This window comes from Mustela erminea, chromosome 5, assembly GCF_009829155.1.
Source record: "Mustela erminea isolate mMusErm1 chromosome 5, mMusErm1.Pri, whole genome shotgun sequence".
In the NCBI taxonomy this organism is placed as follows: domain Eukaryota; kingdom Metazoa; phylum Chordata; class Mammalia; order Carnivora; family Mustelidae; genus Mustela; species Mustela erminea.
In genome coordinates this window covers 106,106,121-106,127,919 of record NC_045618.1, presented here as the reverse complement: position 1 = coordinate 106,127,919, position 21,799 = coordinate 106,106,121, and the positions used below count along the sequence as shown (strand labels likewise).

The window sequence follows — 21,799 nt, the reverse complement described above, 5'->3', positions numbered from 1 at the left end:
ATCTGCGTGGGGAGAGAGATTTCCGCGTGCTCCTCACGGGACTAAGCGTTGGGGAAACTGCAGGAATCTGCGGGGTGTGGAACTGGGTACCTAGCCCAGGCTCTGCTACTCTAACCTTAGATAGTCGGCCTGTGCCATTCAGCACGAGGCTGATGCTGCTCGGAAAGGAAATGGTAGTGGTTTTGTAGGGACTGAGAACACTTTAAATAAGAGGACCTCCCCGACAGGAACTTAGTTCAGGGCAGCCATTGATTTTGTGCTTTTAGCAGAATTTGTTGTGTTCTGTTAAAACACATTTGAAATGGTGAAGTGGAATTTGAATTGGCAAATTGTTTTAAAGAATGAAATTTTTAAAATGTGAAATATCGTTGAATCTACGTTGAGTAAGTTTACTCAAAAAGAAAAACTGTCCAACTAAAATTTTCATTCACAGCAGTGATTTTTCTAAAAATTACTTAAGAGAGTGGAATGAGGCATTTTTGGCACATTGGTCTGGATACTTACTTAAAATTATTCTCTTTCTGTCTCTCTTGTGAGCCCTGTTTCTCAAATTGACCAGTATTGTTAGGTCTCCAGACTAGAAACGATTGTGTGATTTAATAATTTATTGGCGGTTTTTTGGCAGTTGCTCTGAAGAAAACAAGACCTTCAGTGAAATATCCTAAGTATTACTGAGGTAAGTTATAATTTCTGCAAAAATTTTTAAAATTGGGTAGACTGTGTGGAAAAGTTTTTATGGACCAGTGCTCTTTATCAGTAGAGCCATAAATAGCAAAAACGGAAGAACCATGGTTAAAAGAAGCTTGGTTTGACCAGGGGTTCAAATGAATCTGTATAATTAGCTTCCTGATGTGATCTTGTAGAATAAAATCTCAAATTAGTACCTATTTATGAATTTTATCTATTTATGTGTTCTTCCTATTCCTGAATTTTTAAATATTTTAACATTTTTATCACAGAATAATACTAATATTTCCATGATTTTTTTCTTCCTAATTAAAAAAAAATTGGCATGTAGACTAGATATGTCAGTAAGAGTTGAAAAAAAGTGATTTATTTTTTCTTAATAAAACGGTGAATACTGCTGAACTGTCCAGGGGGTAATCACCTATAATTCCACTACCCAACTTAAAACTTACTATCTGATACAAATAATGCATGTCGGTAGGCATTGGGAAATTACTAAAAAGCCCAAAAAAGAAAACAAAAGTTTCTTGTATTCTTTCCACCAAAAGTTAATTACAGTTTATACTGTAGTTCTGTATAATACAGAGGGGTATCTCTTTTTCATCCCCTTTGTCTTATAAAGGTTAGTCTAGTACTGTGCTCATTTTATCCCTTGTGTTTTCTTTATGGAAGATACTTGGAACATGGGAAACACTTTGTCCATAAAGCATTTTTCATGGTTGCGTAGTGTCTCTAGAATAGATGTACCATACTTTATATGATCTGATACCTTAGTTTTTCTATGATAACAATGTATGGTATCCTTGTGCATGTTTTACAAAAGATTGTGCCTGACAGTTGTTATCTGTTGCTAAAATATCTAGGCATCTAGATCTTTCTGTATATCTTTGCTTATTTGGAATAAATTCCTAGAAGTGGAAACATAAGGCCAAAAGGATTATACAGTTAAGTCTTTCATCTTTGTACAGTTTCCATCAGAAAGCTTTGTTCTTACTGCTTATATTTTTTGTTGTCCTTTTTCTTTTCTGTTTTTTCTTCAGCTTTATTTTTCAATTTCTTCCCCTGGGTCTCTTTATTCAAGCAGAATTATAATGTTTAGGTCACACATACAGTAAAATAATTATTAGGATTTTTATTGGCCCTTATAAGAGATTTCTTAAATATAATGTATTTTTCACTCTAGTTAGACATTTGTACAGGGGAATATTTTGCTACACAGAAGTGACATTAGAGGATACTAAAAACAAATACTGTTTTTATGGTATAGTTAGTGAGTTTATTTTATGTTTCCTCGTAGTCATCCTTAAAGTTTTCCATCTTCATGTGCATTCTCTTGGTGCTTTTGTAAACCATCTTAATGTTTTCTTTAACAGTAGTACTTTTCTACTACTAGTAGTAGTAATAGAACATTACTTTTTATCTTCCACAGATGATGCTATCTTAGCCCTCAAAATTTTTTTAATACTGAATTGATTTGTAATTACTAATGTAATACAGATTTAGAGCCCATTGAGAATTCTTAAGGATTTTATGATATATTAATGGAGGGTGACTGTAGATGAATATTAACTGAACAGTCTCTAGACCATCTCTTAGGTATTAATGAAAAAAAATTTCATTATGACAGATTTGTTTTTTGTATTTCAGTGAGCCCAAACTAATAATGTTCCCTACAAAATCAAAGTCACCACAATTTTTAATGGTGTTTCAATGATGAAAAGCTATTTTGAAAACAGAATGATTTATTTGGTCAAGGCTTCAAATGAAGCTCTGTAATTAGCTTTTTAAGGTAGTATTTTACACTGAAATTTGAAAATTAGAACGTTCCTATAGATTTGTTTATCCATTCGTGTTCCCATTTCTGGATTTTTAATCATGGAACACTGAACGTTTTCCTGATATATTTTTTTTTTTTTGAGCCCACGTTAAAATAGTTGACATATAGGGATCTCATCAGTATTTAGAGGAGAAATTTTTGTTTCTTTGTTTTTTAAGGAGATTATAAAATAGTCTGTGTTCTGAAGACTCTGGCATACTCGAAACTAAAGAAGTCTTTGTTTTTTAGAATAAGCCTCATTTTGTGGGAAAATGAGGGAACATGTTTCAGTTTTAGGAGACCTGGATCAGGGCGACTGGGTGACTCAGTGGGTTGAGCGTCTCTGCCTTTGGCTTGGGTTGTGATCCCAGGGTCCTGGGATTGATCCCCAAGTCAGGCTTTCTGCTTAGCCGGGAGCCTGCTTTTTCCTCTCTCTGCCTACTTGTGATCTCTGTCGAGTAAATAAATAAAATCTTAAAAAAAAAAAAGACCTGGATCTGGATCTGCTGTTGAAATTCTGTTTCTGGATGCAGTTTTACTCACTTTTTATTTAGTAATTAAGATTGGCTGTTGCTATTTTATATACGTATGTCACATATAAATGTATCTTGAAAAATGATAGAATTTTTTTCCACCTTATAGTTTCTGTAAATGTCTGTGTTGAGAAGTATAACAGATTGCTGTGTTGAATGTACCTGCTTTCCAATGGTTTCGTTATTTTTTGGAAAGTTAGATAATTTGCTTGTTTGTTAACAAAGCAATCTTTGCAATCCCTATGTAGTCTTTTTGCCCAGTTAAGAGTCACTGCTGATTTTTATGGCCAAATGGAGGCATCGGTGACTGGGGGTTTTCCACATAACAATTTGAACTAGAGTGACATCGTATTTTAGGATTTGAATTCAAGCTGATCTAGGTATCTGCTGATGTTTCTACGTGGCAAGGATCTATGCTTAAGGAGCTTACTATTAATAAAAGAAAATCTAATTAAACATGGAAAGTTAATATAGTTATTTCAAAAGATTTGATCAGTTTAAGTAAGTTTTTAAAGATTTAAATCAGGGCTTATGAGAGTAGTAGATTTGACAAAGTTCAGTATACAATCAAATCTAATTGTTTTTTAAAAGCCAAATTGTGGTTTTGGTGTTTGGGTTTTTTTAGAGGGAGCGGCAGAGGGAGAGGGAAAGAATCTTGAGCAGGCAAGCAGGCTCCATACCCAGCACAGAGCCTAACGTAGGGCTCTATCTCATAACCCTGAGATCATGACCTGAACTGAACTACGAGTCAGACACTTAACCGACTGAGCCACCTAGGCGCCCCAAGCCAAACTGTTTCATAATGCAGAACAAAAAGAAATTTATTTAGTGATCACTGAAGGCCTTTCAAGATTAGTAAAATACAATTTATAAAATTAGAAGAGGGAAGATCTTGGACTTCCTAAGTGGATGGAAAGTTGTGGTTAAGAATTCAGTTACGTAGGGGCGCCTGGGTGGCTCAGTGGGTTAAGCCGCTGCCTTCGGCTCAGGTCATGATCTCAGGGTCCTGGGATCGAGTCCCACATCGGGCTCTCTGCTCAGCAGGGAGCCTGCTTCCTCCTCTCTCTCTGCCTGCCTCTCTGCCTGCTTGTCATCTCTCTCTGTCAAATCAATAAATAAAATCTTAAAAAAAAAAAAAAAGAATTCAGTTACATAAAAAAAGTTATGTTTGGGGTAGTGAGTAAACCAGTTTGGAGAGGATGAGTGACTAAGTAATACATTGGGAATATTGTGTGAGGCCAGCTTGTCAACATTTCTACAGTTAGCTGCACATCAGAATTATATGGGGGCTTATCCTTGGTAAAGGTTTTGGGAACCTTGAGAGGGCCTTGAAAGCTGGGATTGAGCAGGAAATGAAAATTATTTTTGTTTTATTCTCAAATTTTACAAATCAAAATGGAACTAAACCAAAAAAATCACTTTTAATCCCACTCTAACATCAGATTTTTAAAATTTACTTTTTCCTTGTCCATATGCATATATTTTTTCTTTATTACTAGATTAACTTTTTTTTGTCCTTTAACTTGTAGTAAGCATTCAGTGCGACCACACAGTCCCTGTTATAATTTTAATGTCTGAAGATACTCCATCAAACTGTTCCACCTTCAACTTCATTCTTCTATTGCTGGCCTTTTGGGTTTCTGGGTTTTTTTGGTATTGTGTTAGAATTATCATTGATGTGCATATAGTATCTCCTGTCTTTTGGACCTTTTTTTTAGGATTGATTGTTCCCTCCCTTGGGTTACCTATCAGCACTGGGTAACCTATAATTATAATCATTTTTGCTAATTTAAGAGGTGCAAAATATGTTGAGCTCTCCTTTTCCTTTTAATATTTTTGTTGTTAACTAGTGAAGTTGGACCTTTTTCTCTAGTTTCACTGACTGATTCATAGTAAGAGACAAGTTTTCAAGATCTCTGTCCATTTATGTAGGAGTCTTGATATTTTATTTCTTAATTCTTTGAGTTTATTATATATTTAGTAGTAATTTTCTGCCGATAATGTTTCCGTACAGACCTTCTTTTGTATTTTAGTTATTTTTGTTGACTGTTTTTGAATAGACACAGATGGATACAATGTACCCAAGATGTACTACTGGAAAATCATTTGGTAACAGTGTCCAGTGTGACTGAAGAAATGACAGGAATTGGAGCTAGGAAGACAGTTAAGATACTGTTGCAGTGGGAGCACTGCAGTTGGTTAAGTGTTCCTGAAGTGTTCTGGACTTTGTGTGGAATCCACTTGGATTTCTCTCCCCCCTCTCCTACTCCCCGCTCCTGCTAGTGCACTCTCTCCAAATATTAAAAAAAAAAAAAAAATACTGTTAAAATGCATCTACATGCCTGAAACTAAAGGAGGATCTGAGGAGACAGAGGAAGGAATAGGTGAGGAAGAGACTGTGAGGAGGGGGAGAAAAAAAAGACAAGGAATTTGATCTCTACTTGATTGCAGAAGTAAAGTAGAAAGGAAACCACTCTAGATTTAAAAAGGGGGGAATAGGAGCGCCTGGGTGGCTAGGTGGGTTAAAGCCTCTGCTTTCGGCTCAGGTCAGGATCCCAGGGTCTTGGGATGGAGCCCCGTATCGGATTCTCTGCTCAGCGGGGGGCCTGCTTCCCTCTCTCTCTCTGCCTACTTGTGATCTCTCTCTCTCTCTCTCTCTCTCTGTCAAATAAATAAATAAATAATCTTAAAAAAAAAGAATGAAAGGAAAAAGGGGGGCATAGTTCATACCATTAACAAATTTGGAAGGTCAGGAAAGGCCACTGATTAGTAAGGAAAATGAAATCAGTTTTAAACATGCAAGTTAGAGCTTGAAACGTCTAGTAAACATTTATTTTTGGTCAAGGTGCCCATGAGATCCCTAACTGGGACAAGGCAAATGCTCTACCTTAAATTGTTTCCTGAATTTTGAATTCTCTTTCCATTCTTCAGTTAAGATTTTAGTGTTTGTATCAAGGCCTTCCTATTTCTGATTTGTAAAGTACAACCTGGTTGGCTCAGTCAGAAAAGCATGTGACTCGATCTCAGGATGGTGAGTTTGAGCTTCATGTTGATTGGTTTTAGAGATTACTTAAATTAATAAATGAACTTTAAAAAAAGCAGTAGAACTTGATTGGAAAAGAAAAGTGGATTAGTAAGTAAAAGAAGTTCAGGGAAGCCAGATGATTCTCAAAAGGACAGGTGGTTTTTCGTTATTTAAAAAAATACGGTTTTAAGATTACATCTTAAAAAATATGTGTGTGCTTTTAAATTGTTCAGATATATGGGATGAAATATCTTTCCCTCCTTTCTCATCAGAATAAATTTTGTGTGTTTTCTTTTAATTTTCTTTTGGCAAATTACAGAGAGGTGTGATGTGTGTGGAACATGAATGTTTAGCTAAGAGTATCTAAAATCCAAGTTAAGATGTTAATTGTTTTTGGAAACCACTTTTGTTTTATCACTTATACTGATTAACAGTTAGAAATGTAAAAAAATTAGAAATGACAAAACATGGATTAGGTGAATTTTTGAATGTTCTTCAAGAGAAGGAGCTTTTACCAATTACTCTCTCAGTCCCTTTTTTCTTAGGGCTGTAGAAAATCTTAACGTTTTCTGCTATTTAGCAAGGAAGAGTTATGATCTTTAGAAAAAACAAGTTTTTTAAATATCAGTTTATCAATCACAATATTTATTTTTTTCCTTTTTTCTTTTTGATTTGCCTTTTTAATCCATTTTTATAAAACCTAACCCATTTGGGGTATGAGCTTATGAAATTTGAGCCAATTTGTTACATATGTCGAATTGTCTTTGATCTCATTTAAATGATTTTTTTTTTTTAAGATTATTTATTTGACAGACGGAGATCACAAGTAGGCAGAGAGGCAGGCAGAGAGAGAGGAGGAAGCAGACTCCCTGCTGAGCAGAGAGCCCGATGCTGGGCTCGATCCCAGGATCCTGGGATCATGACCTGAGCCAAAGGCAGAGGCTTTAACCCACTGAGCCACCCAGGCACCCCTCATTTAAAAATTTCCCCATCATAATGCTGGCTTTGAGTTACAAAACAATATGTTTACATATTGAGGAAAAATAATTAATATACTCAGAAAAAATTATGTATTAACATTTTTAGCATTTTTAATTTGCAGTATGTGGTTATATGTATGTTTCCATTACTTTCCTTTTATTAATCCCTTAACTTTGGTAACTCTCATTTTTTATTTTATTTATTTTTTTAAAGATTTTATTTATTCATTTGACACACAGAGATCACAAGTAGGCAGAGAGGCAGGCAGATAGAGAGGAGGAAGCAGGCTCTCCGCAGAGCAGAGAACCCGATGCGGGGCTCGATGCCAGGACCCCGGGATCATGACCGGAGCTGAAAGCAGAGGCTTTAACCCACTGAGCCACCCAGGCGCCCTAGTACCTTTTATTTTTTAAAGAGTAAGTGATTGGAACTACTTACGGGATTTAGGTCTTCTCTATGCCCCCATTAGAATGATAACTTTTAAAAATAGTTCAGGGAGGGGCGCCTGGGTGGCTCAGTGGGTTAAGCCGCTGCCTTCGGCTCAGGTCATGATCTCAGGGTCCTGGGATCGAGTCCCGCATCGGGCTCTCTGCTCAGCAGGGAGCCTGCTTCCTTCTCTCTCTCTCTCTCTGCCTGCCTCTCAGTGTACTTGTAATTTCTCTCTGTCAAATAAATAAATAAAATCTTTAAAAAAAAAAAATAGTTCAGGGATAGCAAAGAAGACAATTCCACCTTTCTAATGTGTAGGTGTGGCCAGGCTTTTTGTGAGAAGGGTGGTTTACAACAAATTTCTTAACTTCTCTGCCCCATCTGTAAAATGGGGATAATATATGTAGAAACTGCCCTATGTTGGTATTAGTATTAAATGGGTTAATGCATGTAAAGTGCTTAGAATGATGTGAAGCCTTTAGGAAGCAGATAGTAGATGGTGTTAGTGTGTCTAATGCTTTTATGTACTGTCACTCCGACAGCTTTTAGAAAAATACATTATATACAGAAATAAAGCTTTTAGACTCTTTGCCTCTCATTCTAGACCTCTCTCTCCAGACTAATTTGTAGTAACACTAAAACTGTCCGTGGTTCCCCTGTACAAACTCTGTGTTTTCCCTAGTCTTTGTTTTTATTCATACTTTTTCCATGGCCTAGAATGTTCCCCTGTTACTACATATTCAAACACTGCTTTTTTTTTTTTTTTTTTAAGATTTTTATTTATTTATTTGACAGACATAGATCACAAGTAGGCAGAGAGGCAGGCAGAGAGAGAGGAAAGCAGGTTCCCTGCTGAGCAGAGAGCCTGATATGGGGCTCGATCCCAGGACCCTGGGATCATGACCCGAGCTGAAGGCAGAGGCTTTAACCCACAGAGCCACCCAGGCGCCCCCAAACACTGCTTTTTAAGTGAAACTTCTTCTGTTGATGACCTCTACAGCTTTAGGTAATGTGTCCATATGAATTTCATGTATTTTCTCTTAACATGATTCCTGTCACTTCATCTTACATTGTAGCTTTTTATTCACTTAGATATCCTTCACTAAGTTGGGACATTGTTACAGACTGAGGTTTGTTACTAACAAACCTTGGCACTTAGTAGGCCCTCAGTTGTGGAGAGAAAGCTTATAAAATGGATAGCAGTTTAAAAGGTAATATTTAATAGATGCATGCCAGTGAAAATATGCTTTGTCAGTGTTTGTACACTAGGAACATCTTGCCTGATCAGTTACTTAAAATGAGATTGCTTGAAGTTTTAGAATTCAGTCAGATTCAGGAACATGTAGGGAGTAGAGCACTGGGTGGAGGGGGGGCGGCTATCCACAGGTCAGGAGTTTTCACTGGAATGTTTTTATGCTGTTTTTTAAAATAGTGGTATATCTAATTAACTGCAGAGGGATTGGAGGTTTGGTTTGGTTTTAAGTAACTGATTTTTCACAGATCTGCCCACCCACAAATCTTCCTTATCACCAGTGGTCCAAATTTGTGAAAAGTTTGGCCAGGACTTAGAGTACATCTGCTGTCATGACAGAACATAAAAGCCACCTGGCTCAGTCCATAATTTCACTTACAAGTAAAATTTTTCTTATCACCATAGTGCTTCTAGGCATGAAAAGTAGGAGTAATCAGAAGAGGAACTGGGTGAGATATTTCATGAGGACACTTACATGATCCTTAGTTACTGAAATGAGAGGGTCTTGACCTCTAGATTTAGAAGAAATGGGAATGATGAGAAATCAGAGAAGTTAAAATATCAGGCTCATATTAGGCATTCATAAAGCTAAAGTGACAAATATGTACTCTTAGCTCAGAAATTCTCAAATTTCTATAATAGTTCAGTGGGATGTTGAATAAGCATCTTAATATAGGAACACTGCATTTGAAAACCATATGTTCTGTGTTCTAATCATAAGCCTGTTCTCCTTGGTTGTGACCTGGGATACATTACTCTGCTTGAGTGTCTGCTTTTAGAGATAAAGGGCACAGGGCTAGATACTTACACTCTTAATATACTTGGTAGTTCCAATCCAGTACCATATTTTTCAAGTAAGAATTACCAAACATGCTTCTAATATCTGTGTGTCCCCGAAAGGTTAACTGATACTTAACAACCTGTGAGAATCTGAATCCAGTGTCTCAGGCATTGACCCAGTAATTTTATCACTTAGGGATGATTACTGCCACTCTTATCCCATGGGATTCCTATCGCATCAGATCAAATTCTGACAGAAGCTTTAATGTCCTGTCTGCCTCACTGTTGTAGTTAATAGGCATTCTAATTGCTTTCATTGTTCGGTAAAACAGATAGCTGAAATAATAGCTAAGGAAGATCAGTAACTAATTTCATTATAGTGAAATTTCTGTTTTGTGTTTGTGTGTACTGCCCACACATAGCAAATGAAAGTACAGTGTTCTCCAATATTTTCTGTTAGTTCACTTTTATAAAAAAACAAAAACAACTGTTATGACTGACAATTGATTTCATGACTTACTGTGGATCTCAGCCTGCTTTTTAGGTGGGAAAAAAGGACTAGATAATAATGCCTTACATCATTTGTTAGTTTACTATACTCATAAGTATGATAGCTTAAAAGTTTTAAGATAGAATGAGATAGAAAGTCTTACCTAGAGATACTTCCAGTTTTAAGAGCAAGGGAATTGGGCTATGTGTGTTGGGGCAGGATAGAGGGAACAGCTGAAAGACATCATGGAGTGGGGTTTATTTTCTTTCTTTTCATTGGCTTATGGTTTGTTTCGTAGTGTGTTATTGAGTCTGCTCATCGTAATGGCCCACTTAGGGATTTATGTTTACTTGTATTCAGGGCTATCCAATCCTGTGGAAGCATAAAACAAAATCTTTTCTCCCAAGTTGATTCCCTCAAACCAAACCAAAAACGTTATTTTTTTCTTTATAATATTTGTGTTTCTTAGTTTTATGTGCAATCCTAAAACTGTCTCCAATGTTTGTATAATTTTGGTGGCTTAGATCTTGGTCAGACAGGATGGGGGGAGTGGATTTGAAAGAATTTAACAAAAATAAAAGCCATCTTCCTGTTTTTTATTCCTCAGTGTACTGTGTGATACTGTCCTTAAGACCTTTAAATTGCCAAGGGGGGGCGCCTGGGTGGCTCAGTGGGTTAAGCCGCTGCCTTCGGCTCTGGTCATGATCTCAGAGTCCTGGGATCGAGTCCCACATCGGGCTCTCTGCTCAGCAGAGAGCCTGCTTCCCTCTCTCTCTCTCTCTCTCTGGCTGCCTCTCCGTCTACTTGTGATTTCTCTCTGTCAAATTAATAAATAAAATCTTTAAAAAAAAAAAATTGCCAAGGAAACCTTGGTAACCAAGGCAGATTTTTTTTTCCTCTTATATGTGAAGTTCTGCATTTTATTACACAGTCACGAAAAACTCGTCTGTTACCAGTAAATACTTAAGCTACAGAACTTGCTTCTATATGCTGCCAAGTACTTCCTGTTTTGTCAGATTTCCTTTTAGGGGAAAGAATGGATTTAGAGTAGACGAGCCTGAGTTTCATGTTTAAAGCATCTACCCTGAATTTCAGTTTGGAAGCCACCCAGATATCTAGATGGGGTGGGGATGAGAGGATGGCACATCGTGTTTACAAGTGAAGTCATTTGTCAGAAAGCTTCATTTGGCTTTATATCCTGGAAGAGAGGGTTGCCGGGAAGAAAAAGAAACTTTTTGTTGACAGAAATAATTAGTGCATGACTTGCCAACTTTATGTCTTGCCTTTAGGCTTTCCATGTCAAATGTATTTCAGTTAGTGAATGAATCATTATATTGCCTCTGAAGGAAGGATCTATGTTCATTTCTAGGAGACTTTTCCTTTAGAATTACAGAAAAACTTCATTCAGCTACACATTTACTCCTTTTTCACTAGGGACAGGTGAAAGGTCAAATGGTGATTCAAGAAAAAATTGGCTACAGTGTGAATACTGAGTATCTTTAGGAGGATGAGTTTGCAGTGAAATGATTTTAAGAATTCTTTTACAACTGAAATTATGAGTAAATAGAACATTTAGTTATAAAGGATGAATTATGTGTTTTTGGTTTTTTGTGTTTTTTTTTTTTCTTTTTTAAGTTTATTTGAGTAATCTCCACTCAACATGGGGATGCAACTCAAGACCCTGAGATCAAAAGTTGCATGCTTCTCAGAAGAATCAGTGCTGCCCTCAGTTCATAGTTACTTGTCAAGATTTCAAAACATGAGGCAAAATATGTTTTGGGGGTTGCTATTCAAGAGTATATGGGCAAACACACTAATTTGTTCTAGATTTTTTCTAATAAGAGAGCATATATTTTGTTTCATTTTGAACAGAATTATAACCAAACTTTACTTGGAGTTAGTATTAAGGGGTAGAAAACTCTATTATGGGCGCCTGGGTGGCTCAGTGGGTTAAGCCGCTGCCTTCGGCTCAGGTCATGATCTCAGGGTCCTGGGATCGAGTCCCACATCAGGCTCTCTGCTCAGCAGGGAGCCGGCTTCCCTCTCTCTCTCTCTGCCTGCCTCTCCATCTACTTGTGATTTCTCTCTGTCAAATAAATAAATAAAATCTTTAAAAAAAAAAAAAAGAAAACTCTATTATGCCTGTTTGAGATAACTCTGGAATTTCTGACCTTCCATGGCTAGATTTTAACTTAAATTGATACCTACATGAATCTGATGATTATTCAGTTTTAGGATTTTTAAATTTGCTTTTAGCTATGCTTCCATAATATTACCGTAAATATAGAAGTGTAATCCTTAAAACAGACATATGGAGACAGGATATGTTTTTTTTATTATCTGAAGTGGAGACAAATGATATATTTTCAACATTCACAAATAAAATTTAGACTTTTTTGGTACTCAGAAAAAAAAAAGTTGCATGCTCTTCCAACTAAGACAGCTAGGTGCCCCTGTTACTTTTTTCTTGTGAAATGAACTTCTAATTAGGTGTTAATGTGTTAGTGGAACATACTTTAAATGTAAACCAGAATCCCCTCATATTGGTGATAAGGGAATCTTGTGTTAAGATTCTTTTGCAATGGGAACCAAGTTCTGAAAATTTTATTTCACTGAATTGACTTAAATTGACTGATTGTCCTTAAGTCAGAGCTAGGTTTCTCTTTCTTTTTTTTTTTTTTTTTTTTTTAAGATTTTATTTATTTGACATATAGAGATTGCAGGTAGGCAGAGAGGCAGGCAGAGAAAGAGAGGAGGAAGCAGGCTCCCCGCTGAGCAGAGCCCGATGTAGGGCTCGATCCCAGGACCCTGAGATCATGACCAGAGCCGAAGGCAGAGGCTTTAACCCACTGAGCCACCCAGGCGCCCCTAGGTTTCTCTTTCTTGACCTGTCGGTAAAATAAGAATGATGCTGTTCAGTCTTTGTGCATTTATGCTCTTTGTCCACCCTCATGTTGAAAATATTCAGGAAACTGATGCTGAATTAGATTTGAAACCATCTATCTACTATGAAGTTTCTACCAGAAACGTCCCCCCCTCCCTTTTTAAAAAGATTTTATTTATTTATTTATTTATTTATTTATTTGACAGATCCCAAGTAGGCAAGCAGAGGGGCAGGCCGAGAGAGGGGGAAGCAGGCTCCCCGCTGAGCAGAGAGCCCAACGCGGGGCTTGATTCCAGGACCCCCAGAACCGTCCCTTTTCATTGTTTAAGTATGTGTTCCTATTTGTGTGTGTGTGTATGGCGCGCAGCACGTACGCCTGTTGGTAAGAACTATGTTTCTTTGAAATCCAGTGAAAGGGGCGCCTGGGTGGCTCAGTGGGTTGAGCCTCTGCTTTTGGCTCCTGTCGTGTTCTCAGAGTCCTGGGATGGAGCCCAGCATCAGTGGGGGGCCTGCTCTCCACCCCCCCACCCCCCACCCCCGCCGCCTGCTTCTCTGCCTACTTGTGATCTCTCTCTCTCTCTCTAAATAAATAAATCTTTAAAAAAATAAATAAAATAAATCCAGTGAAAGGAGGGTTTTCATCAGGGCACCTGGGTGGCTCAGTTGGTTAAGCAACTGTCTTAGGCTCAGGTCAGGATCCCGGAGTCCCGGGATCGAGTCCCGCATCGGGCTCCCAGCTCCATGGGAGTCTGCTTCTCCCTCTGACTTTCTCACCTCCCATGCTCTCTCTCACTGTCTCTCTCTCAAATAAATAAATAAAAATCTTTAAAAAAAAAAAAAAAAAAAGGAGGTTTTCATCAGTAACCATCATGCCCTGCAACTTTGTTCTCCCATTTTGTTTTATTACAGAAATCACATCTCTTGAAACGCTGTTATATTTTCCTTTTACTAAATCCAGATCAGCAATTCTCAAATTTTACTGTATTCACAAGCATCACACCAGGTATTTGTTCAAAATACGAATCCTGGGCCTTACTTTAGACCTTGTAAATTCAGATCTTTGGAGAATTCTTAGTCCTTTGACTCAGATGGAAAAACCGTTATGCATTCCCATTGTCATTTAGATTCTGTTCTTGACAATCTTACATATAGATTAGCCCTTTTTTACTTTGATTATTGGCATCTCAGAAGTTTTTTCTTGCTAATTATTGACATCTCTAGTTTTTCTCCTAAATTCACTGATTGGAGATCTCATCTGCCAGATCTCTAGGAAATTGTCCTAGATTCCCTTCCTTGTTTGTCAGAATTTATCTTCCTCCCCCTTCCCAACATACACATTTGTAGTTCAGTGTGTATGTGTATACATTATACACAACACTAAAACATGCACACATGGGACACCTGCCTGGCTTAGTTGGTAGAGCATGCAGCTCTCAATCTCAGGGTTGTAAGTTTGAGCCTCACGGTAGAGATCACTTAAAAATAAAATCTTTAAAAGTCCAAACCCACCAAAGTTCATATTCTGGAACTTTTTTTTTTTTTTTTTTTTAAGATTTTATTGAGCCCGAATGGGGGGCTAGAGGGGATCTGGGAGGGAGGGAGAGGGAGAACTGGGCTCCCTGCTCAATGCCAGCCAGTCTCAGGAACCCCGGTATCATGACCTGAGCCAAAGGCAGACCCTTAACCAACTGAGCCACCCACGTGCCCCTGCACTTCTTTTTTACTGACATCGGTACCTGTTAGTGCTACCAAAAAAGGCAAAAAGCAAAAATTGTTCATTGTGTTTTGCAGCAAACTGTTAACATGTACCCAGGGAGAGTGGCAGTGCAAGGCGTCTTCCGTAAGAACGGCGCTCTGCATCCAACTGCCACACCTTTGAACTGTGTCTGTGATCATCTGCCTTTTATCTCAATATATTTTGTGCATCTGTTAGCAAGATGCATGCTGAGGTATCAGAAAGGACTAAGAAAGGTTGTTTTTGGGGTCTGGGAATGTTCAAAAAATTTTCAGTATAAATTGTAATTTCTTCATTATGCCATTTTGGCTTATGAAAGGTTTCATAGGAAACGTCTACTTTCTGCTTTTCCAGATGGCAGGGGAAACCTGTACCTTGCTAATGATTTTTGTTTTTCCCACTGGGTAAAGAATTGTATCTTACTTAACTTGTTTATATTTAATCTTTCTGGCATTATGATACATTATAGGCATCCACGTGTTTCCATTCAATCTTGTGGTCACTTAGTTGCTACTGACTCAGACCAGCCAATCTACTAAAGGTGATAGGTCTTTCTTTATACCTCCAGTTCTTGTATACCATCTCACTTTCTGTAAATTATTAGTATTTCCTTGATGCTGGTTTTTTTTGTTTGTTTGTTTGTTTGTTTAAGATTTTACTTAATTGAGAGGGAGGAAGAGGGACTCTGAAGCAGACTGGCACAGAGCCCTGGGGCTCCACCCCACAACCAAGAAGAGATCATGACCTGAGCTGAAACAGGAATGGGATGCTTGGCCAGCTGAACCATCCAAGCACTTGTTCTTGGTTATGTCTTAAGAATTTTTCTCTCAGCATACATTAATCTTGAAACCTTGTTGGCTTTTCCTGGTTAAAAGTTTTTAATAATTCCCTTTCCCATATGGATTATATAGTTGAGCTCCCTATTTAAGTGAATTCTGTTTCTGCATAATAAAAATCAATGTTCAAATCATACACCTCAGACACAAACTCAAGATGTGTAAGGACCCTTGCTCTTCAGCAACCTGAATGTACTAACCACAGTATACCAGCATTTACTTTTTTAAAGACTTGGTGTTTAGGACACCTGGTTGGCTCAGATTATTAAGTCCTGGGATTGAGCCACGCATTGGGCTCCCTGCTTGGTTGGGAGCCTGCTTCACCCTCTCCTTCTGTTGCCCCTCCTGCTTGTGCTGTCTGTCTCTGTAAAATAAACCTTTTCAAAAAATTTAAAAATTAGGGGCGCCTGAGTGGCTCAGGGCGTTAAAGCCTCTGCCTTTGGTTCAGGTCATAATCTCAGAGTCCTGGGCTCTCTGCTCGGCGGGGAGCCTGCTTCCCTTCCTCCCTCTCTCTGCCTGCCTCTATGCCTACTTGTGATCTCTGTCTGCCAAATTAATAAAATCTTTTTTTTTTTAATTAAAAAAGTTCATATTTATGGAGTGGAAGGATACATATAAATATGGTGGTTACCTCTTGAAAGGGGTGTGGTATAGGGCACCTGGGGGCTCAGCCGTTAAGCATCTGCATCCGGCTCAGGTCATGATCCCAGGATCCTGGGATTGAGCCTTACATTGGGCTCCCCGCTCAGTGGGGAGCCTGCTTCTCCCTCACCCACTGCCCTTGCTGTGTCTCTGGCAAATAAATAAATAAAATCTTTTTTAAAAGGAGGGGTTGGTATAGTTTAAGAAGATAATTAGTTTTGTTATTTGAATTGTCTGTTCAAGTGTTTGCCCATTTTTAAAATTACTATTATTATTATTTTAGAGCGACAGGGAGATCTTAAGTGCTGGAGCCCACACACAGGGCTCAATCCCATAACCCCAGGATCATGACCTGAGCTGAAGTCAAGAGTGGGACACTTTGAGCCACCCAGGTGCCCCAATATATGCCCATTTGGGGGTGGTTGTTTTCTTATTAGAATTTTGAGAGTTCTTTATACATTCTAGACACATGTCCTTTGTCAGGGGATTTGCAGATATTTACCCCTTACAGTTTGCCTTTGTTTTTTTCATTCTCTCAGTGTTTTTAGGAGAGCAGAAGCTTTTAATTTTGGTGAAATTGAGTTTGTCAGTTTTATTTATGTTATCATGCTTTTGGTATGGTATCTGAGAACTCTTTTACACCAATCTGAGAGAGCTTCTGTTTTCTTCCCAGAAAGTTCTAGTTGTATATTTTGGTGTATGATCACTTTGGCTTATGTATTTGGTATAAGTTATGATTTGGTTTTTGGTGTTTGTTCTTGCATGTAGGTGTCCCAATTGTCCCAGCATCAATTGTGAAAAAGTACTGTCCTTCTCCACTGATTTACTTTTCATTTTGTCAATTGACTATTTTTTGTCTCTTTTTAGACTTCCTCTGTTCCATTAATGTCTATTACATGACCTTTTTTTTTTTTTTTTTTAAATATTTTATTTATTTATTTGACAGAGAGAAATCACAAGTAGTCGGAGAGGCAGGCAGAGAGAGGAGGAAGAAGGCTCCCTGCTGAGCTGAGAGCCCAATGCGGGACTCAATCCCAGGACCCTGAGATCATGACCTGAGCCGAAGGCAGCGGCTTAACCCACTGAGCCACCCAGGCGCCCCTACATGACCTTTTAAGATTTTATTTATTTGACAGAGATCACAAGTAGGCAGAGAGGTAGAGAGAGAGGAAGGGAAGCAGGCTCCCAGCCAAGCAGAGAGCCCGATGCAGGGCTCGATCCCAGATCCCTGGAATCATGACCTGAGTTGAAGGCAGAGGCTTTAACCCACTGAGCCACCCAGGCGCCCCTATTATATGACCTTTAGATCTATAGTAAGTCTTTAGACCAGATGGTTTGGGCTGTGTCTTCTAACTTACTCAAAATTGTTTGGGCTATTCTAATTCCTTTTCCCCTATAAATTTTAGAAATCGTTTGTTGATTTCCTACCACCCCCAAAAAGCATGTTGCAAACTTATTTTTACATCGTATTTAGAGATCACGTTAGGGAGAATTGACAGTACTGTCTTCTAATAAGGTTATGTAGTTTATTGTTGGTATCCCCAGTATTTTATAATTTTCATTTTGCCTAAGTATTCCTGTTTTTGATACCATTTTAAATGGTACATGATCCTTATTTTATAGATGAGGAAATTAACTTGCCCAAGGTGACACAATTATATGACAAAGCTCATCTGAAACCTACAAGGGCTTTAAACTGCTATCCTGGTTTTAATTAGGATGTTAGTTTTCTTATTCTGAAGTGGTTTTCAGTAGCGGTAGAGAGAAGCCCTTCTTTTATTAAGAAAAATCCTGTAACAGGGCACCTGGGTGGCTCATTGGTTAAATGACTAGCTTTGACTCAGATTCTGGGGTCCTTGGATTGAGTCCCACATCAGACTCCCTTTGCTCTTCGGGGAGCAGGCTTCTCCCTCTCCCTGCCACTCCCCCAGCTTGTACTGGCTCTCTGTCAAATAAAATAATAAAATCTTTTTTTAAAAAAGTCCTATTACAATGCTTCCATTAAAAAAAAGTTCGGGGCGCCTGGGTGGCTCAGTCATTAAGTGTCTGCCTTCAGCTCAGGTCCTGATCCCAGGGTCCTGGGATTGAGCCCCACATCCGTATCCCAGCTCGGTGGGAAGCCTGCTTCTCTCTCTCCCACTTCCCCTGCTCGTGTTCCCGCTCCCGCTGTGTCTCTGTCAGATAAATAAATAAAACCTGTGGCTCAGTGGGTTGGGCCACTGCCTTCGGCTCGGGTCATGGTTTCGGGGTCTTGGGATCGAGTCCCGCATCGGGCTCTCTGCTCGGCGGGGAGCCTGCTTCCCTCTCTCTCTCTCTCTGCCTGCCTCTCCGTCTACTTGTGATTTCTCTCTGTCAAATAAATAAATAAAATCTTAAAAAAAAAAAATTAATCCCCCAGAAGTTATGTATTTTCTGAGTTTTCGCATTTACAGATCTGTCCAAATCATAAACCACGTTCACCATTAGAAGCCCCCAATGGATACAGTTGTGATCCAGTGTTTGAGAGTCCATGCTCACAAGCAGAGGGAGAAAGGATCCAAACAAGCTCCACCCTCAAAAGCCGGCTTGATCTCCTGACCCTGAGGATCATGACCTGAACCAAAGTCAAAGAGTTGCTGCTTAAATGACTGAGCCACCCAGGCTGTCTCCTTGACATTTTTTAAAAGTATGCCTTATCCTCCAGTTAACTAGGATTATTTCAATTTTTATTATGACTTCAGTTTTTTTAAAAATGTAACTTTAAGCATTTCAGTGCCTACTGTGTGACTGCTCTCACCCAGTGGAGATACAGAGACATGATTTTCGAATAACTCCCATGGGCAGGGGAGGAGGGCAAACTTAATTTATTAATTATTTAATTTGTTAAATTGGATTTAAATAATTTATTATAGTGAAATTATTAATTACAATTTATTTATTATAATTTATTATAGTGAACACCATAATAAATGCATACTTTGGTAGAACAAAGGCTTTACTTGGTGAGGATTAAGAATAGCTGCACTCATGCACACTTGATATTTTAAACTTCCCTTTTTAAAAAGAAAATAGTTGTGGCTCAATTGATTGGGCAGCTGCTTTTGGCTCCGGTCATGATCCTGGAGTGATGGGATTAAGTCCCACATCTGCATCCCTGCTCTCCCGAGGGGTGGGGGGCCAAATGGATAAATAAAATCTTAAAAATATAAAAAAAATAGTTTGACAGCTTTTATGGGAAACACATAAAGGACTGAGAGGGAGAATCAGATAATCATTTTAGAAAGCTTTCTTTGGCAGGTGGTGGGAGTCCTTAGGAAAAACTATAATAATCTAGGCATTGCAGATACAATATAGATAATGGTAGAGTAAAGGAAAGTAAAATAAAATAAGGGATCAAGTCTGGGTTCCATTTCCGAAGGTCAGAAATTCAATAGAGAAATAATACCTGATTGAGTATTCTACATTAAGACTTGATTTTCATTTGTGGATTTACTCTTAGTTTCTTTTTTTTTTTTTTTTTTTAAAGATTTTATTTTTTATTTATTTGACAGAGATCACAAGTGGGCAGAGAGGCAGGCAGAGAGAGAGAGAGGAGGAAGCAGGCTCCCGCTGAGCAGAGAGCCTGATGCGGGGCTCGATCCCAGGACTCTGGGATCATGACCTGAGCTGAAGGCAGCGGCCTAACGCACTGAGCCACCCAGGCACCCTACTCTTAGTTTCTTAATAGCATTTGGTAAGTGAGTGTTTTTGCAAATTGAGAAGAAAATGTTAATTCATAATCTTAATTTGAAGATCAAAACATATTGATGACCTACAACTTGATTTTTGTCATTTTCAGATCTCTGTATGAATAATGGAAGTAGAAGCAAGTGGATAGGCTTATCATGTAAGTGCTTTAATAGTCCTAAATATATTTTATTATTTGTAATCTCTAAACCAAAAATTTATTCTTTAAAACACTTTTGATTTCTCTTTTTTTAGGTAACAATATCAGGAAGGATTATAATAATAAGGTACTGGAGCAGGAGAGGGATAAGCAGGGTCCATGCTCACAGGGAGCTAGGTGCAGGGCTTGATCCCAGGACCCTGAGAAGATGATCTGAGCCGAAGGCAGATGCCTAACCGACTGAGCTTCCCAGGTACCCCGGTACTGTATCTTTCCTGAAAATAAATTTGTAGTGTTTTGGGGGTTTTTTGTTTTGTTTTTGTTTGGTCAGAGGTAGAGCATAAGCAGGAGGAGCAGCAGGCAGAGGGAGAAGCAGGCTACCTGCTGAGCAAGTAGCCCAGCAGGACTTGAACCTAGGAACCTGGGATTATGACCTGAGCCTAAGGCAGATGTTTAATTGACTGAGCCACCCAGGTGTTGTGTCCCTATAATCTTATTGAAGTAAAATGTACCAGCCTCCCCTACCCCCGCCACCTCCCGAGGCTAAATGTATTGCTACAGTGCAGTTAAAGGTGCCCCCAATGTTAAATTTAAATTATTAATCCCCATATAGAATACATATATAAGACAACTGCTTTGTAATAGTTAAGGAACCAAGTGTATCTGGTTATACAGTTTTAGATTTATGTGATGTTATGGCATCTATAGTTTCAGGTGGCATATCTGTTTAAACTTAGGTTTATTGCTGTCTGTTCTTTTAAGGCACTGTAAGTTATACTGTTGTGAATTTTTTTCTTTTTTTAAGTAAGATGTGCCCAACTTGGGATGTGAATTCACAGCCCTGAAGTCTAGAGTCACATGCTCTACCACCTGAGCCAGACAGGTGCCCTATACTGATGTGAATTTAAAAACAAATATATTCACAGCATAATAGAATATTTATGTGCCATTCATAGTTTGGAAATGTATAGAATGACCATTAGATTGGCTTAGGGATAGTCAGCTTATTGACTGGGTGTATAGATAGATCCAATTTAATACTGTTTAGGTGTTCGTCATTCCTAGTTAAATGTGTAAATTGTAAAATGTAGTGTGTAATTTTACATAAAAGCCATGATAATGAGATAATAGTTTTACGTTGTTTGTATAGTAGTTAGCTATTCATGTATAATGATTTGCTATTTGAACTTCACAGATGTTCAAAGTCCAGCAGTATCCTGCTGCCAAACTCAGTGAGTAGATTACCTTCTTAGGAAAGCAGCAGTTGGAGTGATACTGGCATGAGCCCAGTAAAGGGTGTGTATACCTGACATACTTGGCCTAAGTTACAAACTGTTTCTTCTTCTCTGAGTACTGCCGTCAGGTTATGATAGTTCTTGGTGGCCTCAATACTGATTATATTCTAACTTCTTACATTGCATAAATTATGGGTACTTTCACTGAACTCTACAGACCACGAAATTTTTGAAGTGACAGAAAAGAGACTTTCTGGATCCTTAAATCCACTCTTCACCAAAATGAAAGGGGGAATAAATTCACCAACCTTCTCCAACCTAAAACATCTTTCTTGGATGTCACACTTAAAAGTTAGCTGTGGCTGGGGCACATGGGTGGCTCAGTGGTTTAAAGCCTCTGTCTTCAGCTCAGGTCATGATTGCAGGGTCCTGGGATAGAGCCCCACATCGCATCGGGCTCTCTGCTCAGCGGGGAGCCTGCTTCTGCCCCCCACCCCCGCCTGCCTCTCTGCCTACTTGTAATCTTTGTCAAATAAATAAATTAAAAATCTTAAAAAAAAAAAAAAAAAAAAAGGTTAGCTGTGGCTGATGACCAGCTATCATTTCACT

General features: G+C 38.5%; 1 long non-coding RNA gene across 5 annotated transcripts in view; it reads left to right on the top strand.

Moving 5' to 3' along the window:
• Window positions 1–21,799, top strand: part of LOC116591447 — a 41,263-nt gene that overhangs the window by 596 nt on the left and 18,868 nt on the right. For 2 of the 5 annotated variants that reach the window (XR_004286008.1, XR_004286007.1), the window contains exons 2-5: window positions 626–676; window positions 19,908–19,955; window positions 20,051–20,216; window positions 21,151–21,251. This is a non-coding gene — a long non-coding RNA (uncharacterized LOC116591447). Of the gene's footprint in view, window positions 1–625; window positions 677–19,907; window positions 19,956–20,050; window positions 20,217–21,150; window positions 21,630–21,799 lie in introns of those variants that run through there. The other 3 variants (XR_004286006.1, XR_004286005.1, XR_004286009.1) reach the window with 3 other exon arrangements.